Genomic DNA, 26546 nt, shown 5'->3' on the forward strand with positions numbered 1-26546 from the left:
TAGGGATTAGTTAAAATTTTCATGTCATCCAGTCTCTCATGTGAATCCACATCTTACAGTAACTCCCAAGGGTATAGTTCCTTAAATACAGCTCCTTGAGGATGGTCCCTCTTGATCTGAACACCCAGGAACTAAAGAGAAAAGTTATCTGTTTCATGCTTACCCAACTGGCAGTCGTGGTACATCTGGGATAAGCACTATGGACATTCCTGTTCAAAAGGGATGAAAATGCAGGCACAAATCAATCACTGGTCCATAGTAATTCTGAAATCTATCTGGACAAATGTTGGAAATTCCTTGATTAGAACTCAAGGCCTGGGGTTAATCATCCATGGCTCTTGGTTCTACTCTCTGGGCTCTTGATTCTGCCCTCTGAGTCATCCTTCCTTTTGCATGGAAAACAATTCCAATTTGCAACTATGTAGTTTTCACAGATTGCATTCTACCAGCAGAATTTTGGGGGTCAGAAGGTGTCTTTTCATTTTGTATTGCCTCTGATCCTTTCAGTCCAAGTGGGCAGCGTTCTTCCAAAGACTTCTGAAAAACATGGGGCTCTCGCGAATCTTCTTGAGGTTCACTCCATTAGAGAAAAGGTATCCTCACAAAGCTCTTCAAGATAAACCCTTCTCTGCCTTGAGCTTCTGTTGAGGAACAATAAGCTTAAGTTTCTTAGAATTCTACTGTTTGAGGGGCTCAGGTCATGAGCTCACGGTTCGTGGGACTGAGCCCTGAGTTGGGCTCCTGCACTGACAACACAGCCTGCTTGGGTTTCTCTCTCTCCCTCTCTCTCTCTGCCCCTACCCTGCTTGCTCTCTCTCTCTCTCTCTCTCTCTCTCTCAATAAATAAATAAATAAACTTAAAAAGGAATCCAACTCTTTAAATGAGGGTCCCTGAGTCGCACCCTTAAATCTTTTTTTTTTAAATTTTTTTTAACGTTTATTTATTTTTGAGACAGAGAGAGACAGAGCATGAATGGGGGAGGGTCAGAGAGAGGGAGACACAGAATCCGAAACAGGATCCAGGCTCTGAGCTGTCAGCACGGAGCCCGACGCGGGGCTCGAACTCACAGACCACGAGATCATGACCTGAGCCGAAGTCAGCCGCTTAGCCGACTGAGCCACCTAGGTGCCCCAACACCCTTAAATCTTTAAAGGGCTTTTTATCTAAATGAACGATACTCTGAGGTAATACCTTCAATCTTTCTTAGATCTTGGCAAAGGATTTTAATGCTACTCCCTTCACTTCACCTTTGGACTGTGTTTTCCTGGATTTAATATTTGCTCAGAAGCCATTTCTTACTTTTAGCACCATTTGCCACCTGGAGAGGCTAGGAATTTTCCAGAAAGTTCTGGAAACCAGAAAGTTCTGGCTTCCTTTTGTCAAATAGTCCTTTCTTTACCTTATCTCTTTCCTTTCATATTTTACTACAAGTAGCAAGAAGAGACCAGGCAGCCCCTTCAACATTCTGCTTGGGAATCTCCTTAGCTAGATTACCTGATTTATTAGGTACATTTTCCACTTTTCACCTTACTGCAGGCAATAGTGCTGCTAAATTTCTGCCAACACATCACAAGGACCCCTTTTCTTTCAGTGTCCAATCAGATTTGTATGGCTTTCCTTTAAGCCCTCACTGGCAGCTTCCTCAAAGGCCATCAGGACTCTAATATTTTTTGAAAGAGTCAAGTTTCATTAACACTCATCTTTCAAAGTCCTTCCATTTTCCCCCAATGCCCAGTTCCAAAGTCACATTTTTTTAGGTTTTTGTTATGGTAGCATTTTTAGGTACGACAATGTGTATAAGTTATCTATTGCTGCATAACAAATTGCCCCCACAACTTAATGGCTTAAAAGGACAAATATTAATTACTTCACCAGATTTCTGAGGGTCAGGAATCTGGAAGCAGGTTAGCTGGTTGGTCCGGCTCAGGGTCTCTTGCAAGGTTTCACTCAAGTTGTTAGCTGGGACTGCAGTCTGCTGAAGGCTTGTCTGGGGCTGGAGGATCCATTCCAAGGTGGCATACTCTCATGGCTGTTGGCAGAAAGCCTCAGTTCATCTCCATGGACACCTGAGGATACTGGCTTCTCCCAGAACAACAGATCCAAGACAGAGAAAGAACAAGCAGGAAGCTGTTTTGCTTTTATCACCAAGACTCTGAAATCACACACTATCATTTCTACTTTATTCTATTCTATAGAAGTGAGTCACTAAGTCCAGCTCACACTCATGCAGAGGGGAATTAGGATTAACATCTTGAAGGGAACAGTGCCAAAGAATATGTAAACATTCAAAAATCGCCATGACTAGGGGCACCTGGGTGGCTCAGTTAGTTAAGCGTCTTACTTTGGCTCAGGTCATGATCTCACGGTCTGTGAGTTCAAGCCCTGTGTTGGGCTCTGTGCTGACAGCTCAGAGCCTGGAACCTGCTTCTGATCTGTGTTCCCTCTCTCTCTGCCCTCCCTTGCTCATGCTCTGTTCTCTCTGTCTCAAAAATAAACATAAAAAAAAAATTTAAAACCACCATGACTATCCATGTTCTTGTCCTTGCCCTCTAGCTCCAATGGAGATAGTGGAGTTTTCACTTTTCCTATCTAGGCGCTGTTCCTCTGTTTGAGATTTTGATCTCTTTCTCCCTCAGTTACACAAATTCAGCCACTATTATTCTTCTTGTATATTTAATCTCTTTTGTTTTCACGCTTTCCATTAGCATTTAAACACATTTATTTTTGTCTTTTACCATATTGCCTTCTAGCTAATACCCTCTCTCTTTGCTAATAGTTTTATTTGTTTGTTTGTTTATTTATTTATTTATTTATTTATTTATTTACTTACTTACTTACTTAACTTATTTGAGAGAGAGAGAGGGAGAAGTGGGGCTCACCCGAAACGGGGCTCTTGCTCACCTGAAGCAGGGCTCGTGTTCATCCGATGAGGGCTCACGTTTACCCGATGCAGGGCTCAAACTCACGAACCATAAGATCATGCATGATCTGGGAAGAAGGCAGATGCTCAACTGACTGGGCCACCCAGGTGCCCCTATAATAGTTTTTTTTTTTTATATATAATGTTTATTTATTTATTTTGAGAGAGACCGAGTACAAGCTGGGAAGGACCAGAGAGAGAGGGAGACACAGAATCCGAAGCATGCTCCGGGCTGTCAGCGCACAGCCCAACACAGGGCTCAATCTCATGAACTGTGAACTCATGACCTGAGCCAAGATCAAGAGTTGGACACTTATGGGTGCCTGGGTGGCTCAGGCGATGAGCTCACAGTTCGTGAGTTCAAGCCCCACGTCGGGCTCTGTGCTGACAGCTCAGAGCCTGGAGCCTGCTTCAGATTCTGTGTCTCCCTTTCTCTGCCTCTCCCCTGCTCATGCTTTCTCTCTCTCTCAAATAAAATAAACATTTAAAAAACTAAAAAAAAAAAAAAAAGAGTTGGACACTTAACCGATTGAGCCACCCAGGAGCCCCTGCCTGCAGTAGTTTCAAAACATGTCCCCAAATTCTCTGAGATTCTTCCTGTTAAGAGATAGCAGCTATGTCCCTTTCCGCTTGAATCTTGGTAGGTTGTGACTACTTTTCCCAATGGAATATGGCAAGTGAGGCAATGTAACTTCTGTTGATAGGTATAAAAGATCACCCAGCTCCTTCCTAGTTCTCTTGGATACTCCATGTTGGTAGGCTCTCTTGAAAGAACACTTCCTCTCAGAACCCAGACGCCATGCTGCGAAAAGCCCAAGCCGCATGGAGAGGCCATGTGTAGGTGCTTCAGGTAGCAGTCCTAGCAGAGCCAGTTTTCAAGTGATCCCAATCTTGGTGCCAGGCCTGTGCGTGAAGAACCCTCCAGATGATTCCAGTTCCCAGCAGTTCGAGTCACGCCTAGCCATTTGTGTCTTCCCAGCTGAGACTCCAGACACCGTGAAACACAGACCAGTTTTCCTTGCTGTCACTTGTCCAATTCTTGATCCATGGAATCCGTCCGTAAGCATGATGATATAGCTTTCTTTTATTCCATTGAGTTTTGGGTTGGCTTGTTACACGGCACTGGAACATACCCTTTCTACCCAGCTCTCTCTAGAGTTGTCTGTTCTCATCATCTCTATTTTTTTTAATCCCCTACTTATTCCTCTTATCTGGATTTTACTCCTTTCTTAAGTGTCTGAAGTCAATGATCTCCAAGTTATTAAATCTAATAGACACTTTCTTAGACAGGTTTTTTTTTTTTTTAAGCTCATTTATTTATTTTGAGAGAGACAGAGCACAAGGGGGGTAGGGGCAGAGAAAGAAGGAGACAGACTTCCAAGCAGGCTCCACACTGTCAGCGCAGAGTCTGACTTGGGGCCCAAACTCACAAACCGTGAGATCGCGACCTGAGCCGAGATCAAGAGTTGGACACCTATGCGACTGAGCCACCCAGGCGCCCCTCTCTTAGACTGTTAAGAGAAGTATTTAACACTATTGTTTAGTTCTTCATTTTTGAGTTGCTCTTTTCCTAGTTTCTATGACACCACCCTATCCCAGGGCTTTTCCTTCCTTTCTAGTTGCTTCTTGGTGTCATTTGCAATTTCATCTTCCTCTAACCAGCCATTGGGTGATGAAGCGGCTGCAGGTTGGTTCTAAGTCTTCTTCTTCTCTTCTCACTGTGTATTCTCTCTCTATCCAGATCCATGGTTCTAATTCCCATCCATGTGACATCAGTGACAACACTTTATCCCTAACTATTGTATTTAGTAAGCTCTATGCCATATGTCCAGATGCCTTCTTAACATTTTGTACCAGTCAGGGTTCTTAGCTGCACACAGACTGGCCTTGGCTGATTTAAGCAGAAATGAATGGATTAAAAGTTCCCAGAGTTCCAGGCAGAGCAGAGCACAGGGGCTGGAGTCTACACTAAGCAGGCAGAAACAATAGCCAAATCATACCACAGGGCTGGCCTGGTGAGGATACCAACAACTGCTCTCAGCAAGCAGAGACATGGCAGCTGGCACCATTGATAGCACTAACCTTGGATAATGTGGATGCTGCCACTAACAGTCCTGCCACGACAGCACCTGGAGATACTACCTTGCTGTAGCTGTTACCACTGCACGAGAAGCTTCTTTGAGGTTCCTGCTTCTTGGTGTCATAGCTCCCTCTTCAAAGTCCCTGGTGCATGCATCTGATTATCAAAGTGTAGTCCATGGGCATTGTCCTAGGTGCAGGGATTCTGGGAGAGCAAGACACTGGCACTTCCAGATTCTATTGCAGAAGGCAGAATCTACCTCTCACCAATTAATCATAACGTAAGGAATTCTCCAAATATATAAACAAGTTTCAGAAGTGAGGAGGGGGAAAGAAGGTGAGGGGAAAAAAATTCCCATTACTTCTTCCTTGGAACAAAGAGTTTATCACCCACCTGACGTGCTCTCTTGAGGAACAAGTTTGTAGAATGCCTTTGCATGTTTTAATGAACGAAGGCTGAAATAAAACCTTTTGCTATAAAAAATGCCCAGGTCTTTCTTGGCGAGTTCTCAATGGGGATGCTTGCAGAGTACTATGAGTACATCCAACCCTCCTAATAACTTATAGTGCTTTTTGAACATGTTTCCGTTTACCTGTTCAGAATGTGAGGATATGCAGGTAAATAGCAAAACACCTCTAGAGTAATAGGTTAGTGACCTTAAGAGTTGGTTGTGGATATTCTGTATCCCTCTCATAGAACATATGATCCTCAAAATGCATAGCTAATTGTTGTTGGAACCAAGGCAATAAACTTTGCCTGATATGACTATCATGTAGGAGAGGAAGCCATCGAAAAACTAAAGGTTTGACAACCTCCCCCCCCCCCCAGTTTTATTACATCATGGTGCTTTTCAGTACCTGACCCAGCATAAGGAACTAGAAACTAATCTACAGAATTCATGTTTCTGCAGAAATCATGTTTCTGCAGTTGCAGTGAAAATTCAGTGATTTAGATTTTTAGCAAATATTTAACCTGTTTGTACTTAGGGTCATAAATACGTCCTCGGAAAGTCTTGATGTCCAATGAATCTTTGTATTCGAAAACACAAAACCTGCTATTTTTACTACTTTTATATATTTTCTCTGAACTTAAGCAAGAATTATTTTCTCATATCTCAGACTCTCTGGGTTTTCCTCTTCAAATAAAATGCTTGCGACCTGTAGAGGTTTAGAAAAGGTTATCCCCGACCAAGACAAGTGCCTCAATAAAAGGCAAAATTCCGTGGAAATCGCTTATATTTGACGTTGCTAAACTTAAGTACAATAATGTCACATGTACTTATACAGTAATTGTGGGCACGCCTAAATCCCTCCCTCTTTCCTAAACCAAATTCTCCAGATCCTAGAAATCCAGCCCTTCTGCCCTCCGGAGGCGCCTTTCTCAACGTAAAGTACAATTTTAAAATTTAAGCTCCTGCCTGAATAATGGTTCTGTAGTCAACTGCCAGGGAACCTGGGCACCCCAGAGCCTCTGGAGGGTGCAGCGGGGTGTAGGCTAGGGCAGGGGGAGTGGGCGAAGCTGCTGGTTGGTGCCTGAAATCTGTGCGTTGCCCCTTTAATTGTGTCCCCAGCCCTCGGGCGTTTCTGTCCAACGCCCACGTCAGCAAATACCTTTTGTTTCTCTCACGTTGGGGCTACTTGTTTTAGGGCGCAAAGGAGCGGCTTCGAAAGTGGGTATTTCCCCTGCCGAAGACCAGGAATCCTCCCCGAGCCCGCGCGCGCGACCCGCCGGTGCGCCGCGGCCCGCGGTAAGTGGCTGCGCGCGGCGCGGGCGGAGGGCGGGCGGGGCGTCGGGGCTGCCGGGACGGGCCGCGAGCCTCGCTGCGGGCGGAGGGCGGGCGGCGGCGGGATGCGGCCCGGGCGCGGCGCCCCCAGACGTCCCCGGGCCGGGAGAGCGGCGGGAGGCGCAGAGGCGGGCGGGCGCCATTTGCAGCCCCGGGCGCAGCGGCGGCGGCGGCGGCGGCGGCGGTGGCGGCGCGCCGGTTCCGAGGGGCTGGGGACGGTCACAAAGGCGGCGCGGGCCCCCGGCCTCGGGGAGGCGGCCCGCGAGAAGAGGCGGGCGGCGCCGGGGCGCACCGGCTCGGGACCCCGAGGCCGCCCTTCTCCGCGGCCGCCCGGCCGCCCCGCCCGGCCAGCCCCTCCTGCGCGCCCGGGAGGGGCTGCGGGACAATGGCCGCGCCGTCGCCGCCCGCGCCCGCCGCGCCGCCCGCCCGCCCGGGCCCGGCCCGACCGCGGCGCGGGGAAAGGCGGGAAGGCGCGCGGAGCCTCCTGGCGGCGGCGGCGGCGGCGGCGGGAAGGCGGCGCGGGGACGGTGCCCGGCGTGTGTGGAGCCGTCGGGCGCCGCGGACTCCCGGAGGGTCGGCGGCGGGCCGGACTTGGGCTGCGGGGCGAGTGACGGGCGGCCCGCCCAATGGGGCGGCGGGGGGCGGGCGGGCCGGGGTCCCGGAGCTGCTCCCCCGCGTCCCGGGCGCTTCCTCGGGAAGGTGGCTCCCTAGGCAGTAGTCCGAGTTTCTCCTCCAGCTTCCATCCTTTGGTTTTATGTCGTGATGCAACAGATCCGGGCTCAGAACCGAAGGCAGACTTGCTACACCTAACACATATTGAGCCATAATTATTGGCTTATGACGGAACCGCACAAACGCACCTTCTACCCATGTGTAGACTGCCTCTTTTGTAAGTTAGCGGTTTGGCCCCTTCCCCTTCAAATGCGCTTGTTTAGCATTGATTGTGCTCCTAGGCAGACTCCACATCTTTCCAAGAAGTGTTAGGTTTTCGTTCTCTCTTGAAAAAAAAAAAAAAAAAAAAGAGATGTAATCGATATGTAACATTTTGTGTTAGTTTTCATTTAAGACGTCTTTGGAAGCAGTAGATTCCCACCTAGTGGGATTCTAACTACACACGTCAGTATTCTGTTCTCAATAAACGTTTCTATTTGTGGAACTTTATTTAGTAAATGGAGTGCCTTCACCTATATGAATTATTTCACTTAATTTCACATAAAACAGCAGCCCAGTTAGGTCGATGGTTATTATACTTTCCAGATGAGGAAATGCGTTATGTGCAGAATGTAACCGTTAAACCAGAAGGTGAACGATGGCAGCCTCCCAACGCCCTTGCCTCCTGTTCTTGTTCTTCATTCCCTCCTAAAGGCACCTCCAGAGTCTTCTGGAAAGCAAGTCAGTCACTTTGCTTTTCTGCTCTAAAAACCTTAATTGATCTTTATCAGAAAAAAAACTCCAAAATCCTCAGCAGAAGAACCAAGGCTCAAAGTTCCTCTCTAGGGTTATCTTCCCTAAGCTGCAAATATGGGTGGGTTTGTGGCACCCCTGAAGCAAGAGCTCTTCACTGATAACCGGTGATCAGGTATCTATTTCTGGGAATCTCCCTGGCCACACCAGTGGTAAACGGGAAGGGAGAATCTAACCCCCAGCCCTTGGGCAAATAGGCATGGGTAGGTTAGACTCTAAGATGTCAGCAGAAGGCATCCTGAAAACCTGGGCTCTTTCCAGGTCATGTTAATTTCTGACCCCTTGATACTTGATTCATCCTATATAATTTCAGTCTTATTTCCTATAATAAAACTGGGTTTCTGTTTAATAGGTTTAGCCCTTTCAGTGATATAATTATATGTTTATATAATATTTAAAGGATTTGGTGTAAGTTTTTGATCCTCTCGAGGGAAGTTTTTGTCACTTCTTTGTTCAGAATTGGTCAGTGCCTCCCCATTTTCAGTGGTTCCCCATCTTACTCATAGTAAAAGCCAAGGCCTTGTAAAAGTTGGTCCCGTGATGTCTTTCCAGCCGCACAATCTCCCCTTCCTTTCTGACTCCATTTCTCATTGCTCTCTCCATCCCTCCTTAATGTTCCTCCAGTCCTCCTTGCCTGCTCCTTCTTAGAGCCTTCGCCCTTCATCTGCCTGGAACACTCTTCCCTTAGATACCACATGACTATCTCACCTCCTTTAGACTTAAATGCCAACTTCTCAATGAGACTTTTCCAGCTATGGTTTTGATTTTCTTAAACATTTTAATATTTCATTCTAAATCTTACCAGGGTTAAAAGATGTTCATTCACCAAAGAATACAATTACCATGCTAGTTAGCCCAAATTCTTTGACTCAGGGATTTTTGCTAGGGAGGCTAATGAGATTTATTTTGGTGACCCTGATGGACACACTAAATTCTAGATTAATGATTATATATCTTAAAAGAGATGGTTTTCTAGCCCACAGTCTTAATTCACTGTACTTGTTACCTAAATCTTCAATCATAAAATACGTGTTTTTTCCTTCTATTCCAAGGACATTTGAACTTTGGTTCCTAAAACATGTAATTGACTTTTCCATTCACCTGTTTAAAGATCTTTCAACTGAATGGGAATCTAGATTTCTTTAATATTCTTAAGATTGTATGATATTTAACTCTCTTTTATAGATATCTAAAATATTTCCAGTTGAATTTTGGATGTCCCACATGAATTAATGTAATTTGCTGTTTCAATTTATAGGGTCACTCTACCAAGAGAAGAAAATTTGAAACATATTACCCATTTCCATGACTGAATCACATATTTTGAAAGTAACTTAAAGCTTTCTTAATGATGTGAGTACAGTTATGAATGTAGGTTATGTTAATGTCCTGTGGATGTAAATATTACCAAGTTGTAACTGAACCCAATTTATAGGACAATTCCTATTTTCCTGTAAAAGTTGCTGTTTTTGCTCCTGCCTATGTCTCTACTGCCTGTCTTAGTGTAGTCCCTTTACCATGTCTTGCTTTGACCATTACGTTAAGCTTTTAAATTGGTCTCCCTGGGCCTGCCTCTCCCACCTTTTCTCTTCCATGCCCTCTCAAGTTTTCTTCTGGTAATACAAATGGAATCATTGTAACAATAATACCTGATATTTATTGAGCCCCAGCTGCAGGCTGGGTCTTGTGCATACTCTCTGGACAGAAGAGTGCAAAACTCAGGGTTTTTGGTTTGGGGTCAGTCAGCCAGAATTCCAGTCTCTGTTCACTTGATTCTGTGCAATCTTGAAAGTTTTTTTTTTTTTTTTTTTTTAACGTTTATTTATTTTTGAGACAGAGAGAGAGAGACAGAGCATGAACGGGGGAGGGGCAGAGAGAGAGGGAGACACAGAATTGGAAGCAGGCTCCAGGCTCTGAGCCATCAGCCCAGAGCCCGACGCGTGGCTCGAACCCACACACCGTGAGATCATGACCTGAGCTGAAGTCGGATGCTCAACCGACTGAGCCACCCCGGCGCCCCAGTTGGAAGTTTTTAAAAATTTTCCACATGCCTCAGTTTCTTTATACAGTGTGCATCATGGATCGCAGCTTGAGGCTGTTGTGAGGACCAGAATAAGATGTGTACAGTGTTTAGCACAGTGCCAAGTAAACATTCAAATATTAGCCATTTGGGGGTGCCTGGGTGTCTCAGTCAGTTGAGCGTCGGACTCTTGCTTTTGGCTCAGGTCATGATCCCATGGTAGTGGGATTGAGCCCCGGGTTGAGTCCCAAGTTGGGCTCTGCGCTGAGCATGGAGCCGGCTTGAGAGTCTCACTCTCTCTCTCTCTCTCCCTCCCTCCCTCCCTCCCTCCCTCCCTCATTCCCTCTCTTCCTCTGCCCCTCTCCCCTGCTTGCGCTCACTCTGTCTGTCTCTCTCTCTCTCAAGAGCCTGCTTGAGTCTCTCTCTCTCTCTCTCTCTCTCTCTCCCCCTCCCTCCCTCCCTCATTCGCTCTCTTCCTCTGCCCCTCTCCCCTGCTTGCACTCACTCTGTCTGTCTCTCTCTCTCTCAAGAGCCTGCTTGAGTCTCTCTCACTCTCTCTCTCCCTCCCTCCCTCCCTCTCTCATTCCCTCTTCCTCTGCCCCTCTCCCCTGCTTGCGCTCACTCTTTCTGTCTCTCTCTGTCTCTCTCTCTCTAAGAGCCTGCTTGAGTCTCTCTCTCTCTCTCTCTGTCTCTCTCTCTCTCACAAGCTATTTTTATTGAAGTATAACTTACAGGTCATAAAATTCACCCTTTAAAGTGTATGTAATTCAGCGGTTTGTAGTGTATTCATAGAGTTGCACAACCGTTGCCACCCTCAAATTCCAGAACATTTTCACCATAATATAAAGAAACCTCATACCCATTAACCATCACTCTCCATTGCTGTATCTCCCTAGTCCTGTGACAACCACTAACCTGGCCTGTCCCTATCTGCCCATTCTGGACGTTTCGTTTATTAAATTTTTTTAACGTTTATTTATTTTTGAGAGAGAGAGAGGGAGAGCGGGAGGGGCAGAGAGAGGGAGATACAGAATCCGAAGCAGGTTCCAGGCTCTGAGCTGTCAGCACAGAGCCTGACATGGGGCTCAATCTCAGACTGCAAGATCATGACCCCAGCCGAAGGATAGCGGACAGAGCCACCCAGGCTCCCCTGGACATTTCATTTAAATATAATCATAAAATATATGGTCTTTTGTGACTAGCTCCTTTCACTTGGCTAGAGGGTTTTAAGGTTCACCGATGTTGTAGCAAGTATCATTGCTTCTGTTCCTTTTCTTGGCCTAATAATGTTCTATTGTACGGATGTGTCACGTTCTGCTTATCCATTCACCAGCTGATGGACATTTGAGTTGTTTCTGTGTCTGAGCTATTATGAATAATGCCTCTGTGAACATCTGTGTACAAGCTTTTTTGAGGACACATGTTTGTATTTATCTTGGGTGTATATCTAGGAGTGGAGTCATTGGATTAAGTAATTTTTAAAAATAGCTTTATTGAAATTCAATTGGTATACCATAAAATTCACCGATTTAAAGGGTAAAATTCAATGATTTTTCATCTCTTCATAGATATGTACAACTGCCACCATAGTCCATTTTAGAACATTTTTTTCACCTCAGAAGGAAACCCTCTACCCTTTAGCTCTAAAGCCACTCAGCCCATCCTCCTCCCCACAACCCTTCCTCCTAGCCCCAGGCAACCACTTATCTACTCTCTGTCTTCTAGATCTTCCCATTCTGGACTTGCATAGGAATTGAATCCTATAGTAGGTGGTCTTTTGTGACTGGCTTCTTTAATTTAGCATAACGTTTTCTTTTTTTTTTTATGTTTATTTATTTGAGAGAGAGAGAGAGAGAGAGAGAGAGAGAGAGAGAGAATCTGAGACAGGCTCCAGGCTCTGAGTCGTCAGCACAGAGACCAAGGCCTGGTTCCACGAGAACTATGAGATCGTGACCTTAGCTGAAGTGGGATGCTCAACTGACAGAGCCCCCCAGGCACCCCTCATTCATTCATTCATTCATTCATTCATGTTTATTTATTTTTGATAGAGAGCCAGAGTGTGAGCGGGGGTGGGGCAGAGAGAGAGGGAGACACAATTCAAAGCAGGCTCCAGGCTCCGAGCTGTCAGCACAGAGCCTTATGCAGGACTAACCCACAGAGCGTGAGATCATGACCTGAGCTGAAGTCGGAGGCTTAACCAACTGAGCCACCCAGGCACCCCATGTTTTCAAGGTTCATCCCTATTGGAAGCATGTACCCATACTCCAAACCTTGTTAAGGCTGAATAACATTCCATTGTATGCATATTCCATTTTCCCCTTGGTGGACATTTGGGTTTCCACCTTGTAGCTATTCTGAATAATGCTGCTATAAACATTTGTATACAGATTTCTGTGGGGACATGTTTTTATTTCTCTCGGATACATACCTAGGCGTGGGATTGCAGGGTCCCATGGTAACCCTATGTTTCATCATTTGAGGAACTGCCAGACTGCTTTCCAAAATGGCTGCATCATTTCACATTCCCACATTAGTGTCTGAAGGTTCTGATTTCTCCACATCCTGGCCAACACTTGTGTGGTGTGTGTGTGTGTGTGTGTGTGTGTGTGTGTGTGTGTATTTTTTTTTTTTTAATTTTAATTTTTTTTTTTTTTTCAACATTTATTTATTTTTGGGACAGAGAGAGACAGAGTATGAACGGGGGAGGGGCAGAGAGAGAGGGAGACACAGAATCGGAAACAGGCTCCAGGCTCTGAGCCATCAGCCCAGAGCCTGATGCGGGGCTCGAACTCACAGAGTGCGAGATCGTGACCTGGCTGAAGTCGGACGCCCAACCGACTGCGCCACCCAGGCGCCCCTGTGTGTGTGTGTATTGTAGCGATCCTAGTGGATGTGAAGTGGTATCTCACTGTGATTTTGATTTGCATTTCCCTAATGGCCAATGATGTTAAACATATCTTTATGTGCTTGTTACTATTTGTCTTCATTTATTTCTTATTCTATGAATCTTATTTATCTTAGCTATTATCTTATTTAATCCTCTTAACAGACTTCCTTAGAGCCTCTTAACAGTCAATATCCTCATTTTACAAAGAAGAAACTGATGTGTAAGTCACACAGTCACTGGTAGACCTATAATCATGTCACTCTTCTTAAAATCCTTCAAAAGTGCCCCGAACCTGCAAAAGTGGAGGCGCTTCAGGATCTGGTGCTTACATGCTTTTCTCTTTTTATCTTCCACTATCCCTCCACAGGCCTTAAGTCTGTAGCCACAGCAACATTTTTATCATCCCCGAAGAAGGCATGCTGTTGAATACCTGCCTGTGCCTTTGCCCTTGGTGCTGTATCTGGAATGTCCTTTGTGTCCTCTTTTTCATGAATGAACTTTTACTCCTCCTCCAAATAATAAAGAAAGTACAAAATATAAAGAAAAATAAACAAATTAACCTGCACTTACCTCTGAAAACCTTCAGGGCTGGTGTGTGAGAGACAAGAGAGAGGAGGGTTATTGTGGAGGACGACTTTCACTATCACTGACGGAATCACTGCTATCTATTGGCTCAATGGAATCTTTTTCTTTTCACGCACCTTTAACAAGGAACCTATCCAGTGACACTTGCTTTTGCCTCCGTTTGAGGATTTCACAGAAATGTGACATTGCGTTGTCTTTAAACGGATTCATCACTGCCACTGCTACTGCCTTATTCAGGTAGTGCTTTCCTACAAAATTTTGCACTGTTTCCCACATTTTACACATCTCCCTAATTTCATTTGAAGTGAGGGATTCTTCCTCCTTTTTCTCCTCCTCTTCTGCAGAGGAGATGCAGCCATAGACATCAAATCTTGCAATTTTGCCCACTCACATGCCTCGTGAGTGTGATTTCCTCAGTGATTTCCTTCTTCACTTCCACCATAATCATCTCCTTCTTCTCACCGCCTTTCTTTTCACCCTTCTTCTGCATGGGGGCCATTGTATACGCTCACACGGATGCTGACTACAGTACACTATTAATAAACTCTTGTCATCTACTGTATTTAATGTAACTGGCAATAAGGCAGCAGAGGAGAGGGTCTATATCGGCAGGCAGCCTGACCTAGAATGAAGCAAAGCATTCCTAAGCTTACTTTTGTATGGAAAAGCAGAGGACTGTTGTCCATAGGTGCTTTGAAGTGACAAAAAATACACTAGTGCCTGTTGTGGACACCTCCCAACGTTCTGAAAAATCCCTGATTGCTGTCAAACACTGCGGCCTGAGACCAATCATCTGAGCACGGGAGATGATCACCCACAATCCCACAGTGAGAGAGAGAGAGTGTGCAAGAGAGAGATGAGAACCATTGATTCGGTTGTGATCATGGGATGTTCAGCGTCAGGTACTGCTTGTATTGCAAGACATCGCTCGCTTATCAAGTTAACATTTATTAGAAATGTTTGTTTGTCTTGCAGAACACCAGCAGAACAAGTTACTCGCAATCCAAGGTTTTACGGTATTTTTTCCATTGTGTTGTGACTTCATTGAAAAGTTTCTTTCTTGGGGTGCCTGGGTGGCTCAGTCGGTTGAGCGTCCGACTTTGGCTCAGGTCATGATCTCACAGCTTGTGAGTTAGAGCCCCGCGTCGGGCTCTGTGCTGACAGCTCGGAGCCTGGAGCCTGCTTCGGATTCTGTGTCTCCCTCTCTCTCTGCCCCTCCCCCGCTCAATGCTCTGTCTTGCTCTGTCTCAAAAATAAATACAAACATTAAAAAAAAAAATTTAAGGGGCACCTGGGTGGCTCAGTCGGTTAAGCGTCCAACTTCGGCTCAGGTCATGATCTCGCAGTCTGTGAGTTCGAGCCCCACGTCGGGCTCTGTGTGGACAGCTGGGAGCCTGGAGCCTGCTTCACATTCTGTGCCTCCCTCTCTCTTTGCCCCAACCCACTCGCATTCTGTCTCTGTCTCTCTCAAAAATAAATACACATGAAAAAAAGTTTCTTTCTTCCTCGCTGTCTCTCTCTTTCTCTGACTCTCTGTCTCCATAGATAGTGTGGTGTTCCAGAGCACTGACCTTTGATGTGTCATCATCTTTGTACTCCCAGAGTCAGAGAGAGACTGCCAAAGAGTTGGTGCTCAATAAATATGTATTGAATAAATACATTTATCCTTTCGGTTTGAGGATCTTTCCTTCTCATAAAAATAAAATAAAAGAGTTTTGCTTTAAGAAAATTAGAGAAGAAAGCATATAGAGCTATGTGGAGTTCAGAACAGGGTGAAAGTATTCAATCAAAGGTTGAAGTTGCTCTCTTTCCATTTTTTTTTTTTCCCCCTAACCCGTCAGAAAGTCTCCACTGCTGTTGAATCCTTCCTTGGATCTCAGCAGCATCTGAACCATCGAGGGTACAGCAAATACCTTTGTGTCTGCTTCAGTTCCCTCTGTCTCACTGGTTCTGTTGGATAAGGTGCAACATAAGGTTTTTATGGTTCCAGGATATTTGGGAGAAGCTTTATTTCAAGATCTACATCTACAATGTAGTTTCCATCAACAGAAGATACCAGCAAACCAAAAAAAAAAAAAAGGTGGGGAGGGGGATGCCTGAGTGGTTCAGTCAGTTGAGCATGGGACTCTTGATTTTGGCTCAGGTCATGATCCTGGCAGTGTTGTGGAATCGAGCACTGCATCAAGCCCTGCGCGGGGCTTCACACTAAGCGTGGGGCCCTGCTTAAGATTATCTATCTTTTGGGGTGCCTGGGGGACTCAGTCGGCTAAGCATCCAACTTCAGCTCAGGTCATGATCTCACAGTCCGCGAGTTCGAGCCCCACGTGGGGCTCTGTGCTGACAGCTCAGAGCCTGGAGCCTGCTTCGGCTTCTGTGTCTCCCTCTCTCTCTCCCCTCTCCCCCACTCGCACACACACACTCTCTCTCTCTCTGAAAAAAAGAAAAAAAGAAGATACTAGCAAACCAAACAAGGCCATAATTTTATCTAAGGCCTTTTTTTTTATTTTTTAAGACTTTCTTAATATGTACATTAAAATAGTATCCTAAGCCTAAACACTAAAATTAGAAAAAAAAAATTTTTAATGTTTATTTTCGAGAGAGAGAGAGACAGTTTGAGTGGGCGAGGGGTAGAGAGAGGGAGACACAGAATCCGAAACAGGCTCCAGGCTCTGAGCTGTCAACACGGAGCCCGACGCGGGGCTCGAACCCACGAACTATGAGATCATGACCTAAGCCAAAGTCAGACGCTTAACTGACTGAGCCACCCAGGTGCCCCTAAACACTAAAATTTTAACTTTCAGATTGTAAATCTTATGGAGAGTATAGATCCTATTCTCATGAAATCTCTGTAATAGTTTAAAAATCAAAATAACAAAACAAGCTCAGTGTTAACAAATGTATGGGTATGAAGATGTGAGATATACATGTAGATACAGATATAGATACAGATACGTAAAATGGAATAACATTCAGCCATGAAAAAGAAAGAAATCCTGTCATTTGCAACAGCATGGATGGACCCAGAGGGCATTAATGGTAAGTAAAATAAGCCAGAGAAAGACTAATGCTACATGTTATCACTTAAAGTTTTTTTTTTTTTAATGTTTATTTATTTTTGAGAGAGAGAGTGAGACAGAGTGTGAGTGGGGGATGGTCAGAGAGAGGGAGACACAGAATCGGAAGCAGGCTCTAGGCTCTGAGCTCTCGGCAGAGAGCCGACGCGGGGCTCGAACTCATGGACCATGAAATCATGACCTGAGCTGAAGTCAGATGCCCAACCGACTGAGCCATCCAGGCGCCCCTACATGTTATCCCTTAAATGTGGAATCTCAAAAAAAAAAAAAAAGTGAAACTTGTACAAATGGACTAGAAAAGTGGTTGTGAGGGGCTGGAGGGTAGAGAAGATAGGGAGAGGTTGGTAAGAGGGCAGGAACTTTCAGCTCTAAGGTGAATAAGGTCTGAAGATCTGTAGTGTAATGTGGTGACTATACTTGATAACGCTGTATTGCCTAATTGAAATTTGCTGTGACAGTAGAACTTAAATGTTCTCACCAAAAAGCAAAAACAAAAACAAAAACAAACCCCAACACCCCCCAAAATCAATGACAGATATGTGAGGTGACAGATTTGTTAATTAACTAGATGGAGGGAATCCTTTCACAGTGTATATGTATATGAAATCACCAGGGTGTAACTTTAAATATCTTAGTTTGTCAATGATCTGTTAACTGAAGCCGAAGAAAATCTGAATAGCAAACACCCAGGTTCCTAGAGCATAATTAATGAGGTAACGTTTGAAAGGGAAAATGGCAACAATTGTTTTTAAAGAATAGCTCTTCCTTAGGTCGAGGTCTACAACAGCTAGTTAGAGTAGCTTTAACTAGTTACCCAGAGGGGCGCCTGGGTGGCTCAGTCGGTGACTTCAGCTCAGGTCACGATCTCGCACTCCGTGAGTTCGAGCCCCGCGTCGGGTTCTGGGCTGATGGCTCAGAGCCTGGAGCCTGCTTCTGATTCTGTGTCTCCCTCTCTCTCTGCCCCTCCCCCGTTCATGCTCTGTCTCTCTCTGTCTCAAAAATAAATAAACGTTAAAAAAAAAAAAATTAACTAGTTGCCCAGTGAGAATGGAGTTTTGCTATCTTCATGTACCCTGGGGTTTTGGGAAGATCACTTTCTTTGGGTACAAATATGATGGACTCAGTCACATTTTTTTCTGTGTCCACCTTTGTATAAGTTAGCATTTTACGGGCCACAAGAAAATGTATGGTAGGAAAATTATAAACTGTTTACTTTTTCAACTCAGTTAAAAAAGTGTTTTAAAGTGGTCTGCATAATTAATAATAGTGATTTTATTATTATTACTATAATCATAGCTAACATCTGCCAAGGGCTTGTTATTAGCCAGGCACTGTTGTAAGCACTTTACTTAGATGATCTTCTCATTTACTCTGTCCTGTAACTGTAGAAGGTATTATTATTATTATTCCATTTTATAGAATGAGAAACTGAGGCTCTAGGAAGTTAACTTCCTGTGTTATCTAGTTGTGTGTGGCAGAGCCAGAATTTGCACCTGGATAGTCTGATTCCAGAGCCTGTACCCCTGAGCACACTACGCCGTACCGCTGCTCACAGACAGGACTACTTACCCTTCTGCTTAAATTTTGAGGCAAGCGATGTCCTAATATGCCATCTGGGCCCTTTTGCAGGAAAAAGGCACCACACCAGTGTTTTAATTCGTTTACTAAAGGGAATTGAGTGCTTACAAAATCCCTGGAAAGGCCGGGAGGAATGGGCTCCAGGCTGGGCCTGCAGAAATCATTCCCAGAACGAGACTGCCAACCAGGTCCCTTAGGGGAGGGCATCAGGAGGCCGCCACAGCACTGCTAAGTTCCAGATGACATTGCTAGCTGCAGTTCAAGGGTCAAGAAATTGCTATCCCTAAACTGCCCCTCAGCACCCACCAACTGGTGACGGTTGTCTCCACCCAACTTATGTCTAAACAGCCATGAGTGATGCTCTGGAGACTGGAAGGCTGCTGCAGGAAAATCCAGTGTTTCCGTAAATGTGCTTGCCAGCATTAATGCCTAAGCAGCAGAAAGATGGTCCCCACCTCGTTTCTGCCTTCCAAATCTCATAGAAGAGCATCTGATGGATGGACCCTATTTCACATGGGGAAACAACTGTAAAGGAGTCTGGGAAATGTACTTTTTCATTTACCAAAAGGAAGTAATAAAGGATGCTGAAGGTTAATACACAAACTAATATCTGCTAGGGTAGGGGCATTTGGGTGGCTCAATCGGTAGAGCATGTGACTCTTGATATCAGGGTTGTGAGTTCAAGCCCCATGTTGGGCATATATATATATATATATATCTGTTAGGGTAGAACGTGGTGGTTAGCCCTAAAAACGATATTTTATCCGTATGTAAAAACTGTTTCGGGCACAGACTATATTCAGAAATCAGTGCTCTTTGGGGCGCCTGGGTGGCTGAGTCGGTTAAGCATCCAACTTCGGCTCAGGTCGTGATCCCACGGTTTGTGAGTTCAAGCCCCACATCGGGCTCTGTGCTGACAGCTCAGGGCCTGGAGCCTGCCTCCGATTCTGTGTCTCCTTCTCTTTCTCCCCTTCCCCCGCTCGTGCTGTTTCTCTCTCTCTCTCTCTCTCTCTCTCTCTCTCTCTCTCTCTCTCTCTCAAAAATACATAAAGAATCTAAAAAAATTTTTTTTAAGAGAAAAAAAAGAAATCAGCGCTCTTTAAAAGCTACAGAATCAACTTTTGCTTTCCACCATACAGACCCAGTACTGGTTAGTGTGCTGTTAAGTACCTTTGTTGAAATAGTAAAGCTATCACAGGAAGTCCCTTTACTGAGTGTCCTCCTAGCTCACTGGACTGGGTGATAGATGAGCTTTTAGTGTAGGAAGGAATTGTTTTCAAAAATTAATAATTTTGTTCCCCCAACTACAGTTTTCTCCTCAAAGATTTTTGTAAGCCTCGAGGCAGCAATGTTTTGAATGGTTTAAGTTGCCAGAATTCAGACCTCCTCATGAGTGGGTAGTTGACGTGCAATCGCTTTACTAATTTAAATATATTTGAACGGTTCTTCTTTCTCTGGTGGTGTTTTCAGGATACTCATTTAAAAATTATTTCAGGGGCGCCTGGGTGGCTCAGTCGGTTGAGCGTCCGACTTTGGCTCAGGTCATGATCTCGCAGCTTGTGAGTTCGAGCCCCGCATTGGGCTGTGTGCTGACAGCTCAGAGCCTGGAGCCTGCTTCGGATTCTGTGTCTCCCTCTCTCTGCCCCCCTTCCCTGCTCATGCTCTGTCTCTGTCTGTCTCAAAAATAAATAAAAATATTAAAAAAAAAATTATTTCAGTTTGTTTCCTTCTTTCTACTGGCCTGTATTTTCTAAATTTTCTGTAATTATATAATACCTTTATAATCAGAAAAAAAAAAAAAGACATATTACCTTAAAAAGTGATTCCATTACTTTAGGCAAAAATTTTTTGGCAAGAATTCTTAACTGATTGGTTTAGAAAGCATCAAATTCATTTTCCACTGCCTGTGGACACCAAGCCTGACACTCTCTTTGATTAACAAAACTTCATGGTCAATGAAAAACATAATCAAACCGATTAAAAAAAAATTTTTTTTTTTTTTGGTAATGAAAAAGGTTTGGAATAGAATAAAAACTGAACATTTTATAACATTGTTACAACTGATATTACAAATTACGGTACACTCAGGGAACCCCGCGGGGCAGGAAAAAAAAATTGTGTTACACTCTGGTATAATCTGGCAAATTGAGTAAATTACAAAAGATCTGGTGACTGTAGCAGGGCTTTCTGAACATATTTTTTTCCCCCACTTCCCGCAACCATACAGTTTTCCAGAAATGTTGCGTTTTTCAAGTTGAATCTTTAAAGCTCTTCTGTGTGGTTTTCTTGCAAATCATATTAGGCCACTTGGAGGCAAAGGGTAACAAGACATGTGTTGCTGTTTTAGCATCTCATCTGCTGGCCTGCCTTCGAACAGCTGTTGTCTAAAGAAGTTTATTTTATTGTCACAGTTAAAAAGTGTGTCTGCTTTCAATTTGCCATAATGCATTTTAATATCAGAGCTCTCTTCTTGCAGATTTGAATATTAAGGTTTCCGTTAGAAATACAAATTTATTTATTTCCATTAATTAATCATCTGTGCCGATTATCTATTTTTACGTGCTCAAAAGTGATACCTGATAAGGGCTGCCATGTAATTTATTTCAATAAGTATCTTTTAAGGACCTTAGCAGATGTTTCTGTCTCTTATAATGTAAAAGTACATTGTAAATAGCTATTTGCTCTCTCTACAGGACAAACCTTCATATACAGAGTGTTTTTGACTTGGAACCTTCCCTTTTTTACTCCACTCAATTGACTTAGCAGGGTTTCAAGAGCAGCGTTCATAAATTTGCAGGTATGAACAATTTTAATTCTTGATACTGTATCTAACTTAAATATATAGACAGAAAGTAGAATTTCGTAACTATAGATTTTATATATCAGAGGATGGATTTATTGCTTGAAAAGTCACTGTATAAAACATTCAGCATTCTGATTTTCTTGGCCGGGTCTCCCTGTTCACTTATTGCTAAATTTTTAATCCATTGCCTCTCTTGTGTATGTATACCTTCCATTCTGCCTTAATCAAAGATTCATATTATATTAGAGCTGGAGATTATGTAGGCCCATCCCCTCAATTTGCAGAGAAGGAAATGAAGCCTAGAAAGGCGAAGGTAGAGTCCACGGACACAGAGCCAATTGAGTAGTAGAGCTAGTGTCAGATCTCTCAGCTCTTCCCCCGACACTTGGGCAGGAGTATAGCTCAGAAACTACATCCCGCAGCTTTGGAGTCACTGTCTGGGTTAATACCCTTTTCTGTGGGGAGAATAATACCACCTACCTGATGGGTTGTTGTGTGTGAGAATTAAAGAAGACAATATATTGTGCTTCTGCTATTATTGTCTGTGGCCCTTTTTACTTCCCGTTGGGTTGACCCCTTCACTGCTTCTTGAAACTCCACACCTTGGCTCACGGTTGCAATGCTGTCCTGATTCTCCCTGTAATTCTCTGTGACACTGGCTTCTCTTCCCCATCTTACTCCACAGACGAGGGCAGCCCTCCAGGCTCTCATCTCAGCCCATGTTTCCTGTGAGCCCCTCCATCCCTGTTTGCCGAGATCTTCCACTTCTGTCTTCAAGTCTGACTTACCCCCTGAGCTTCAGATCGGCATTTCCAGTGGCCCCATGGCTGTCGCTTCCCGATTTCCCATTCACCTCAAACATGATGAACTTAAAACCAAAGCCATTCCTTTTCCCGTAAATAAGTTCTTCGTCCTGACTTCCTAATTTCTGTTAGTGATACTACCAAACCCCCAGGCTTTAAGAATCCCCACGTTCTCGGGGCACCTGGATGGCTCAGTCGGTTAAGCGGCTGACTTCGGCTCAGGTCATGATCTCGTGGTCCGTGAGTTCGAGCCCCGCGTCGGGCTCTGTGCTGACAGCTCAGAGCCTGGATCCTGTTTCAGATTCTGTGTCTCCCTCTCTCTGACCCTCCCCCATTCATGCTCTGTCTCTCTCTGTCTCAAAAATAAATAAATGTTAAAAAAAAAATTTAAAAGAATCCCCACGTTCTCTTGATAGCTTTCTAGCCTTCCACAGCCAATGACAAATTGTGGTACCCTCTGGTACAATCTGGCAAATTGAATAAGTTACAAAATATCTGGGTGGCTGCAGTGAACATTTGTAGTAGGATTTTTCAATCAGCCATCAAGACCCGTGGATTTATTTCCCATTGAAACATTTTTCATCTTTTCCTTCCTTCCCATTCCTGCCATCATCACGGTGTTCAAGCCATTAACCAGATCCACAGTTGCCAATAAAGTAGCTGTTCTTTCACTTGGAAATGGCTGGGTTCTTTTTCTCTCTCTCCCCCAGAAATACAGCCTCTTGACTTTCCATGCTTGTTCATTTAGCACATGCATCTTGACTTAAGTACAGACACAGAATATCCTTACTCTGAGAACTTCCAAAATATCTTAATCTTGAATTACAACCTAGATCTGGCTAAATGTAAGACTCATGCTTAATATTTCACCCATATGTTTGACAAACTTTAAAATTTTTTATTTTTGAATATATTTTTAATACTCAAACCTCAAAATATTTAAAAGCTTACCATATAAAATCTCCCTCCCATTCTTGTTTCCTGTCTCCCAGATCCCATTTGCACTCCAACTGGCAACCACTGTTCTACGTTTCTTGTTAATCTGTTTAGAATCTCTGCTTATTTTTTCCCGTGTGTGTGTGTGTGTGTGTGTGTGTGTGTACATACATAACTTAACTATGCTTTTTACAAAACTTAACTATGTGTCATAGCCATCTTTCCATATAGCTATCCCTTATTCGTGGATATTTTTCTAACCCTTCACTGTCACAGTTGGTTCTTCAGTGAATAACCATATACATGTGTCTTTCTGATTATGTACCAGTGGCCCCGTAGCATAAATCCCCAGAAGTGAAATTGCTTGGTCAGAAAAGATACGCATTCGTAATTTTGAGAGCTATTGCCAAACTGACCTCCAAGGGGTCATACTAATTTACATTCCCACCAGTAATGATTGAGGGTACCTGTTTTCCCACATTTTTATAAATATTATCACATTTTTGGATTGGATTGCTGCCTTGAGAGGGGAAAAAATGATACATCAGTGTGGTTTTAATGTGCATTTATATTTTATAACCAAGGTTAAATATACTTTTCATATGATAAGGGACTTTCATATTTCTTTTCCTGGGGACTGTCCTTTGTCTCATTTTGTCTCATGGTTATTGTTCTTTTACTTGCCAATTTCTTAGAAGCTTGGTGTGTATTGAGATGACCCTTTTCTCTGATAGACTCTTTTACCATGTTGTCATATGCCTTATGCCTTTGCTTGTGGTATTTTTTTATTATGATTTTTTTTCTATTCATGTTTCATCTTTATGTAATCAAATGTATCAATCTTTTATTTTAAAAAAATTTTGCCGGGGGGAGCACCTGGGTGGCTCAGTCAATTAAGCGTCCAACTCTCAGTTTCGGCTCAGGTCATGATTTCATGGTTTCATGGGTTTGAGCCCTGCATTGGGCTCTGCGCTGACAGTAGAGAGCCTGCTTGAGATTCTCTCTCTTCCTCTCTCTCTACCTCTCCCCCACTCATGCTATCTCTGTCTCTCAAAATAAATAAATGAAACTTAATAAAAATTTTTTTTTTACCAGTCTTTATGGCTTTTGTATTTTGAGTCAGAGGCCCTTCCCACTGTGTAGTCTTCCATATTTTCTCTTAGAACTTTTATGGCTTTGTTTTCACACTTAAATGTTTGATCCATATGGAATTTATCCTTGTATGAGATGGGAATTGTAAATCCACTTTAATTTTTTTTTCTGGAAATCTAAAATTGCCCCAGTGCCATTTATTAAATTGCTCAGTTTTTTATGACAGGCTTATCGTCTATTAAATTCCCACCTGAAGTAAGGTGTATGTCTGGATTTTTTTAATTTTTAAAGATTGTATTCTTTTAATAATCTCCACACCCAATGTGGGGCTCGAACTCACAGCCCCAAGATCCAGAGTCGCACTCTACCGACTGAGCCAGCCGGGCACTCTGGAGTTCCAAATATACTCCACTGGTCTTTTGCTTTATCTCCCTCACCAGTTTTCTTTACCGAGGAAGTATAATATAATTGAATAGATGTTGGTGCTAACTCCTTCTCTTTATTCTTTTTTTGTAATGTTTATTTATTTTTGAGAGAGAGACAGACAGAGCGTGAGGGGGCAAGGGCAGAGAGAGAGGGAGACACAGAATCTGAAGCAGGCTCTAGGTTCTGAGCTGTCAGCACAGAGCCTGATGCGGGGCTTGAACCCACAAACCGTGAGATCATGACCTGAGCTAAAGTTGGATGCTTAAACCAACTGAGCCACCCAGGCACCCCCTCTTTGTTCTTCTTTTTTCAGAATTTTAACTAGCTATTCCTGTGTGTTTATTTTTCTATAAAACTTTAGCATCAACTTGCATTGATCTTAAACTAACCTGCTGGTGTTTTTATGATGCTCATGTTATTATAAAATGTCTTAGGAAGAACTGACATCTTAACATGTCGAATCTTCCAATTCAAAAGGCTTGGCTTTCGATAGTCTTCTTTTGTGTCCCTGTGTTTTCTTCATATTATGAGTCTTGTGCACTTCTTGTTAAATTTATTCTTAGTATTTCGTATTTTTGATGCTATTGTAAATGGGAGTCTTTTATTCCATTATATCTCTTACCTAATGTGGGTGTCTTTTTGTATATATGAAAGTTAGTGATTTCTAATATTAATTTTATAATCTCTTTCCCTTCTACTTGTTTTTGATCATTTTACAGTTGAGACTGTTGTATTTCCCAGGTATACAGTAATAATATCTGCAAATAATGATAATTTTACCTCCTACTTGCCAGTGGTCCTTTCTCTAGTTTCTTTCTCAAGTTAAATGCCTTGGCTAACACCTTCAGAACAGTGTTAAATAATAGTGGTATTAGTGGGTATCCTTGTTCTTTTGCTGGCTTTACTGGAACGTTCTATTCAGATGCTAGGTTTTAGACTGAAACAGATAGATATATTTTATCACCACAAGCTTTTACTGAGTACAGATTATGGACCAGATGCTGTACCATAAAATAGAGATTTAAAAAAAAAAAGAAAATGAGGGGGCACCTGGGTGGCTCAGTCAGTTGAGTGTCTGACTTCCGCTCAGGTCATGGTCTTACAGCTCGGGGGTTTGAGCCTCGTGTCGGGCTCTGTGCTGACAGCTCAGAGCCTGGAGCCTGCTTTGGATTCTGGGTCTCCCACTCTCTCTCTCTGCCCCTCACCCACTCACGCTCTGTCTCTCAAAAATAAATAAACATTTAAAAAAATTAAAAAGAAAAGAAAATGAGTATGAATCTACCTGGCTTCAAAGAGTTTACAGGGAAAGACAGATACACAAATTAGTGTATTAACTGTATTAACTTCCTTGCTGGTCTCTGCAGCATCTGTGTATCTATCCATGTTATGGATGTCACAACAAAGTTATATAGAGTATACAGTGGAGACACAAAAAAGGGTGATAGCTGATCAGCTTAAGCCCCATGTCAAGATAAAATTCCAAAGAACAAGGTACTAAAACATACTAGCTTAGTTTGCATTGAAATGTTTTCATTAAATTCATTATAAGATGTCCTTGACTTCGGAGGCAACGTATAGGGAAAGTCGCGTGAAGAATCTTTGTTAGTTCAGTAAGGACACTGGTGAGAATATTTATCAAATGCCTCCAACATAACAAACATTAAACTAAGGCCAGGCATACACACAGACATGATCTCTGCTCATATGGATGTTACAGTGTAGCAGGGAAGCACCTTAAGATAGACCAATAGGGGCGCCTGGGTGGCTTGGTCGATTAAGCATCCGACTTCGGCTCAGGTCATGATCTCACGGCCCGTGAGTTCGAGCCCCACGTCGGGCTCTGTGCTGACAGCTCAGAGCCTGGAACCTGTTTCAGATTCTGTGTCTCCCTCTCTCTCTGCCCCTCCCCTGTTCATGCTCTGTCTCTCTCTGTCTCAAAAATAAATAAACGTTAAAAAAAAAAATTAAAAAAAAAAAGATAGACCAATACAATCCAGCACTTACCACGAAGTACATGTATAAGGTACATTGGAGGGAGTGTGGAGGAAGTTGAAATTAACATCAGCCCAGGGAAGTCCAGGAAAGCCCCCAAGG

General features: G+C 43.6%; 1 protein-coding gene and 1 long non-coding RNA gene across 5 annotated transcripts in view; one reads left to right on the forward strand and one right to left on the reverse strand.

Moving 5' to 3' along the window:
* Nucleotides 1-284: 284 nt before the first annotated feature.
* Nucleotides 285-6727, reverse strand: LOC122241176. 2 transcript variants are annotated; one of them, XR_006221172.1, is made up of 4 exons: nt 6612-6727; nt 2903-2989; nt 1869-2080; nt 285-641 (listed from the first exon to the last, which is right to left on the reverse strand). It is a non-coding gene; the product is annotated as an uncharacterized LOC122241176 (long non-coding RNA). The 2 variants fall into 2 exon arrangements; XR_006221171.1 differs by having other exon boundaries at nt 1874-2080; nt 6612-6725.
* The window catches only part of ZBTB8A (zinc finger and BTB domain containing 8A), a 69838-nt gene continuing 49599 nt past the window's right edge, over nt 6308-26546 (forward strand). The window contains exons 1-3 of one of the 3 annotated variants that reach the window (XM_042996421.1): nt 6308-6386; nt 6648-6748; nt 21086-21189. The gene's annotated coding sequence lies outside the window, so the exon portion shown is untranslated. Of the gene's footprint in view, nt 6387-6647; nt 6749-7656; nt 7674-21085; nt 21190-26546 lie in introns of those variants that run through there. The other 2 variants (XM_042996423.1, XM_042996422.1) reach the window with 2 other exon arrangements.

The sequence above is a fragment of the Panthera tigris genome, chromosome C1 (genome assembly GCF_018350195.1).
Source record: "Panthera tigris isolate Pti1 chromosome C1, P.tigris_Pti1_mat1.1, whole genome shotgun sequence".
Lineage (NCBI taxonomy): Eukaryota > Metazoa > Chordata > Mammalia > Carnivora > Felidae > Panthera > Panthera tigris.